The sequence below is a fragment of the Rhinoderma darwinii genome (assembly GCF_050947455.1).
Source record: "Rhinoderma darwinii isolate aRhiDar2 chromosome 11 unlocalized genomic scaffold, aRhiDar2.hap1 SUPER_11_unloc_15, whole genome shotgun sequence".
In the NCBI taxonomy this organism is placed as follows: domain Eukaryota; kingdom Metazoa; phylum Chordata; class Amphibia; order Anura; family Rhinodermatidae; genus Rhinoderma; species Rhinoderma darwinii.
In genome coordinates this window covers 240,499-248,256 of record NW_027461846.1, presented here as the reverse complement: position 1 = coordinate 248,256, position 7,758 = coordinate 240,499, and positions in this window count along the sequence as shown.

Below are 7,758 nucleotides of genomic sequence, written 5' to 3'. Positions count from 1 at the left end.
AGTACACCCCCCCTTTTATGCGGGGCAACTGGACCCTTCCTAGGTGGCCCTGGCTTGTTGGGGAAACGAAGATGGAACTTCCTGAGCAATATACCGGCGTGAACATCCCGGGCGGGTACCCAAGTCCTCTCCTCAGGCCCGTATCCTCTCCAATGGACCAGGTACTGGAGGGAGCCTTGGACCAATCTTGGCTACCTCGAATTCTACCCCATCCGGAGTGAGAACAAGGACCGGAGGTTTCCTCGATGTAGCCAAGGATGGGGAACAGCATTCAAGAGGGAGGCATGGAACACGTGTATCTGAAAAGACGGGGGTAACTCCAGCCGGAAGGAGACAGGGTTGAGGACCCCAATGATTTTGTACGGCCCTATATACCGGGGAGCAAACTTCTTGGACGGAACTTTAAGGCGCAAATTTTTAGAAGACAGCCACACCAGATCCCGGACCACAAACAGAGGGTTAGTTGAACGTCTTTTATCTGCCTGAGTCTTTTGGATGCTCTGGGACGCCTCAAGGTTCTTCTGAACATGGGCCCAGACTGTGCACAGTTCCCGATGAACGACATCTACCTTGGGATTGTTGGAACCCCCAGGTGAAACAGAGGACAACCGTGGATTAAACCCAAAATTACAGAAGAAGGGGGAAATCCCCGAAGAGTTACTGACCCGGTTATTAAGGGAAAACTCGGTGAGGGGAAAGAAGGTGACCCAATCATCTTGACAGTCTGAGATAAAAACACCTTAAGTATTGTTCTAGAGACTGATTAGTCCTCTCAGTTTGGCCATTAGTTTCAGGATGGAAGGCCGAGGAAAAGGACAGATCAATCTCCAGCTTCTTACAGAAAGCTCTCCAAAACAATGAAAAAAATGGTACCCCTCTGTCAGAAACAATATTGACCGGAACCCCATGGAGACGCAGGATGTGTTTGACAAACAAGGTAGCTAACGTCTTGGCATTGGGTAGTTTATTGAGGGGTACAAAGTGGCACATCTTACTGAAGCGGTCTATTACTAACCCACACCACCTACTTGCCTTGGGACGGAGGCAGATCGATGATAAAATCCATTTAGATATGGGTCCAAGGTCTCTGGGGAATGGGCAAAGAACATAGTAAGCCCGCAGGTCGGGACCTGGGAGTCTTGGACCTAGCACAAATTTCACAAGTGGAGACGTAGGCCTTAACGTCTTTAAGCAACCCAGGCCACCAATAGGTTCTAGAAATGAGGTGCTTGGTACCCAGGATGCCTGGATGGCCAGATAGTGCGGAGTCATGATTCTCCCTGAGCAACCTTAGCCGGAATTGCAGGGGAACAAACAGCTTGTTCTCAGGAAGGTTCTCGGGAGCAGAACCTTGATCAGCTGCAATTTCGGAGACTAAGTCTGAATCCACAGAGGATATGATTATACCTGGGGGCAAAATACAAACGGGATCCTCCTCAGGAGGAGGGCTGGCCATGAAGCTACGCGACAGAGCATCAGCTTTAATATTTTTTGACCCAGCCCTATAGGTAACCACAAAGTTGAATCTCCTAAAAAACAACGCCCATCGAGCTTGTCTCGGGTTTAGCCTCCAGACAGATTCTAGGAAAACCAGATTCTTGTGGTCAGTAAGGACTGTAACCTGGTGCCTAGCCCCCTCCAGGAAGTGACGTCACTCTTCAAATGCCTATTTAATGGCTAAGAGTTCGCGGTTGCCAACGTCATAGTTTCTCTCAGTGGAGGCGAACTCCCTGGAGAAGTAGGCACAGGGACGGAGATGGGTGAGATACCTAGTACCCTGGGACAAGACAGCACCCACTGCCACCTCGGAGGCGTCAACCTCCATGATAAATGGCTCCATTTGGTTAGGCTGAATCAGCACTGGGACAGAGACAAAGCACCTCTTAAGGACCTCAAAAGGCTGGACCGCCTCCGGAGGCCAGTGGAGGAGATCAGCACCTTTACGAGTGAGGTCCGTAAGAGGCTTAGCGATGACCGAGAAGTTAGCATTAAATCTCCTGTAATAATTAGCAAACCCCAGGAAACACTGTAAGGCCTTCAGGAAGGCAGGGCGGATCCATTCTGCCACGGCCTGAACCTTGGCAGGGTCCATGCGGAATTCGTTAGGAGTGAGGATTTGACCCAAAAATGGTATCTCCTGCACCCCAAACACACATTTTTCGGTTTTTGCAAAGAGTTTGCTTTTCCGAAAGGCCTGGAGCACCTTCCTGACATGCTCAATGTGGGAGGACCAGTCCTTGAAAAAAAACACAAGTATATCATCAGGGTACACTTCAAGAAATACCCCCAGATAGTCTCTTAAAATCTCATTTATGAAATTCTGGAGCATTACACAACCCAAAGGGCATTACGGGATATTCGAAATGACATTCGGGTGTATTAAACACAGTCTTCCACTCATCCCCCTCTCTTATCCGGATAAGGTTATAAGCCCCCTGAAGATCGAACTTAGAGAACCATTGGGCCCCCTGAACCTGATTGAAGAGATCAGGAATCAAAGGAAGGGGATATTATTTAAATTTCGGTAATCGATGCACGGCCTAAGACCACCATCCTTCTTCCCCACGAAGAAGAAGCCAGCACCTACCGGAGAAGTAGAGGGGCGAATGTAACCCTTGGCCAGGCTTTCCTGGATATATTCTCTCATGGCTTCACATTCAGGACAAGAGAGATTAAATATCCTACCTTTAGGGAGCTTAGCTCCTGGTACCAAATCGATTGCGCAATCATACTCTCTATGAGGAGGTAACTCTTCGGAGGCCCTTTTAGAAAAGACATCAGCGAAGTCCTGAATAAAATGAGGTAGAGTGTTCACCTCCTCAACGAGAGAAACCAAATTAATAGAAAAACATGACGTCATGCATTCATTACCCCATTTAGTAAGATCACCAGTATTCCAGTTAAAAGTGGGATTATGCGTCTGCAACCAAGGAAGGCCTAAAATCAAATCGGACGATAACCCCTGCATCACTAACACAGAACACTGCTCCAAATGAATGGAGCCAACAATGAGTTCAAAAACAGGGGTATGCTGCATAAAATAACCATTAGCAAGCGGAGTGGAATCAATACCCACTACCTGGACAGGTTTAGGCAAATCAACTAATGGCATAGCTAGAGACATAGCAAATTCCACAGACATAATATTAGTAGCAGACCCTGAATCCACAAAGGCACTGCCGGTGGCAGACCTTCCATCAAAAGAGACCTGAAAGGGAAGCAAGATTTTATTAGGCTTCATGTTTGCGGGAAATACCTGTGCGCCCAAGCGACCTCCCCGATGGTCACTTAGGCGCGGAAGTTTTCCTGCTGCTTATTCTTGCGCCTGGGACAGGAGTTCAATAGATGCTTGTCATCCCCACAGAAGAAGCAGAGACCATTCTTTCTGCGGAAATCTCTACGTTGTTGGGGAGACACGGAGGCCCCGAGTTGCATCTGTTCATCCGAGTTCTCCGTGGAAGAACGAAGCAACGGAACCTCTGGAGCCATCATAGGGGAGCCAGAGGTGAAGGCACCAGAATGTTCAAGTCGTCGTTCCCTGAGACGTCAGTCAAGACGTACCGCTAAAGCCATAGCCTGATCTAGAAAGTCTGAAGTGGGATAGCTAACTAACAGGTCTTTCAGGGCGTTCGACAGACACAATCTAAACTAGCACCTCAAGGCAGGGTCATTCCACCTAGAAACTACACACCACTTACTAAAGTCAGAACAGTATTCCTCAATGGGTCTCTTACCCTGACGTAAGGTCACCAGCTGACTCTCAGCAAAGGCAGTCTTGTCAGTCTCGTCATAGATGAGCCCGAGAGCAGAAAAAAAAAGGTCAACAGAAGAAATTTCAGGGGCGTCAGGAGCCAAGGAGAAGGCCCATTCCTGGGGGCCGTCCTGGAGCTGGGACCTAATTATACCCACTCGCTGGCTCTCAGAACCTGAGGAGTGGGGTCTTAATTGGAAATAGAGTCTACAACTCTCCCGAAAAGAGAAAAAAGTCTTCCGGTCCCCTGAGAACTGGTCAGGCAACTTGAGGTGGGGTTCAGAAGGTGAGGTGAAGGGCACTACCTGGATAGCATCACGCTAGTTGAACCTCTGAGCCAGGTCTTGGACCTGTAGGGAGAGACCCTGCATTTGCTGAGCCAGGGTCTCAAGGGGATCCATAGTAGAGTCAGGGACCAGGGTAAGAAAAGGTATAGGGCCTGTGATTATGTAATGAAACGGGGTAGGGAGACGGACAGGTGAGCCCTAATCTACCCGCAACTCAGTCCCTGCCTACTTGCACGGCCCTTTCTAAGTGACGGCGTACAACTGGGCGACGGTCCCTACGCTCAATAAGTGCAAGACAGACAACACAAGACAAGGCACACAAAAGAAAAAGGGGGAGGTAGGGGCAGTTGCCCATGGAAACACCGTGAGCAACAGGCAGTGGTGAACCAGCCGAGACAAACCAGGAGAGTACAAAGTAGCAAATCAGAACAGGAGAATAGTCAGTCAAGCCAGGGTTAATAAGTAACAGTGGTCAATAAGGTAAATAGCAAGAATCGCAGAGCCAGGAAACCAGACAATCACAGGCAAGGAACATGCAGCAAGTGAGGGTAAACATAGACAAAGGGCGGGAGCTAGAACCGTCAGGCCAGGCTGTGATAGGTTCTCCCTCTCCTCAGCCTGCCAGCCTGAGTGGTAACAGATCGCGTCACTCTAGCAGACCTTGGAGCTGATGAAGGCTGATTAACCCCAGGCGTCGACACAGAACCTGTGTCTGGCAAATCCTTTACACATAGTCTGGATTCACATAAGCACATTACGTCCGTAATGGACGGAACGTATTTCGGCCGCAAGTCCCGGATCGAACACACTGCAGGGAGCCAGGCTCCTAGCATCATAGTTATCTGCGACGCTAGGAGTCCCTGCCTATCCGCGGAACTACTGTCCCGTACTGAAAACTTGATTACAGTACGGGACAGTTGTCCTGCAGCGAGGCATGGACTCCTAGCATCGTACATAACTATGATGCTAGGAGCCCGGCTCCCTGCACTGTGTTCGGTCAAGGACTTGCGGTCGAAATACGTTCCGTCCATTACGGATGTAACATGGTCGTGTGAACCCAGCCTTAGGATTCACACTCAAAGTAAAAAATGGCTGAAAATTACAGAGCTGTTTTCAGAGAACACAGCCTTTGATTTACAGACGTTTTTGAAGTTGAAGACGTTTTTGGAGGTGTTTAGTTCTAGATGTTTTTGGAGCTGTTTTTCCATTGACACAATGAAAAACATCTCCAAAAACATCTCAAGAAGTGACACGCTCCTTGTTTTTACGTGCCGTTTTAAAATACAATAGGCAGATGTTTGTAGGCATTGGGCTACCGATTTTTCAGTCGTATTTGAAAGTGTTTACGCCCCGAAATACGCCTGAAAACACAGCGTGTGAATATACCCTTAAAGATACACTGTCTCAGATATATATATCTTTTTAGTTTTTTTTTTAGAAGGGTGGGCAAAACATGTCTTGTGGAACAAGACAGTCTGATTTGACAGTCTGATTAGTGGGGGAGATACGGGGTCTGGCTTAGGCCTTTTGTTACACACTAAGGCTGGGTTCACACGACCTATTTTCAGACGTATACGAGGCGTTTTTTGCCTCGTTTTACATCTGAAAATACATCTCAAATACGTTGTCAAACATCTGCCCATTACTTTCTATGGGTATAACGCTGTATTGTTCCCACGACGCGGAATTTTACGCGTCGTACGGCAATTACGACGTGTAAAATTACGCCTCGTAAAAAGAAGTGCAGGACACTTCTTTGGACGTTTTTGGAGCTGTTTTCTCATAGACTCCAATGAAAACAGCTCCAAAAACGGACGTAAAAAACGCCGCGAAAACGGCGCGAAAAACGCCGCGAAAAATGCGAGTTGGTCAAAAAACGTCTGAAAAGCAGGGTCTGTTTTCCCTTGAAAACAGCTCTGGATTTTCAGACGTTTTTGGTCACTACGTGTGCACATACCCTCAATGTAAAATTGTACACTAGCTCGGAGCTGGCATTGATTTCTGCTTTACATTACGCCCGTTACTGGCGTAAATGATAGTAAAATTGTCGCCCCTTTCCGCAAAGCACCACACACTTTTCAAAAAAGCGCCAAAGGCAGCGTAAACTGACCAAAAACGTTCCCGCAAATTTCGACTTTTGGGACTTTTCTATGCCAGATAAGCGGCTTAGCAAGGTCAATAAATTCTCCTCTAAGGCTACAGACAGTAATACAATATTTTAATGCAAGGATCTGTACACTCAGTGTCTGACTGAGGTACCTTGGACCCACCAAAGGAAATAATTCTTGGGGGTCTACACTTCAACTATATAGAAATAATGTGAACACTCTTAATCCTTTCAAGACCGAGCTCATTTTGGCCTTCATGACCAGCCCCATTTTCTCAAATCTGACATGTGTCAATTTATGTGTCAATAACTCTGGAATGCTTTTGCCTATTCAAGCGATTCTGAGATTTTTTTCTCGTGACTTATTGTACTTTATGTTAGTGGAAAAATTTGGTCAATAAATTTATTGCTTATTTGTGAAAAACACCAAAATGTAGAGATAATTTGCAAAAATGATGATTTTTCTCATTTTGAATGTATCTGCTTGTAAAACAGATAGTAATACCACACAAAATAGTTACTATTTTACATATTCCATATGTCAACTTTATATTTGCATTGTTTTTTGAACATTATTTTATTTTTCTAGGACGTTACACGGCTTAGAACTTTAGCAGCAATTTCTCACATTTTCATTTGTAAACTGCCTGAAGAAGGGGCCTCTGTGCTCTGAAAGCCGCATATAGAACTTTTATGGTTAGCCAATAAAGGTATCATACCTATTATACTTTTGTCTTTTTTGACACAAAAGTATTTAACATTTCATATTGTCTCTGGCTAACACGGTACTACACTATTTTTCACATTTTCAAGAAAATTTCAAAAGGCTATTTTTACAGGGGCCAGTTCAGTTCTGAAGTGGCTTTGAGGGCCTTATGTACTAGATAGACCCCATAAATCACCCCATATTAAAAACTGCACCCCTCAAAGTATTCAAAACAGCAGTCAGAAAGTTTCTTAACCCTTTAGGCGCTTCACAGGAATTAAAGCAATGTAGAGGTGAAATTTACAAATTTTATTTTTTTTGCTGAAATTCATTTGTAATACATTTTTTTCTGTAACACAGAAGGTTTTACACGAGAAATGCAACTGAATATTTATTGCCCAGATTCTGCAGTTTTTAGAAATATCCCACATGTGGCTCTAGTGTGATAATGGACTGAAACACAGGCCTCAGAAGCAAAGGAGCACCTAGAGGATTTTGGGGCCTCCTTTTTTTAGAATATATTTTAGCCACCATGTCAGGTTTGAAGAGGTCTTGTGGTGCCAAAACAGTGGAAATCCCCCAAAAGTGAGACGGTTTTGGAAACTACACACCTCAAGGAATTGATCTAGGGGTATAGTTAACATCTTGACCCCACAGGTCTTTTGCTATATTTATTGGAGTTTGTCTGTGAAAGTGAAAATCAACTTTTTTTCTAAAAAATATAAAAAAAAAAAATATATTTGCAAGGAATAAAGATTAAAAAACACCCCAAAACTTGTAAAGCTACTTCTCCCGATTACGCCAATACCCCATATGTGGTACTAAACGGCTGTTTGGACCCACGGTAGAGCTCAGAAGGGATGGAGCACCATTTGGATTTTTTTTTTTTTGAATCAAAAAGTTTTTT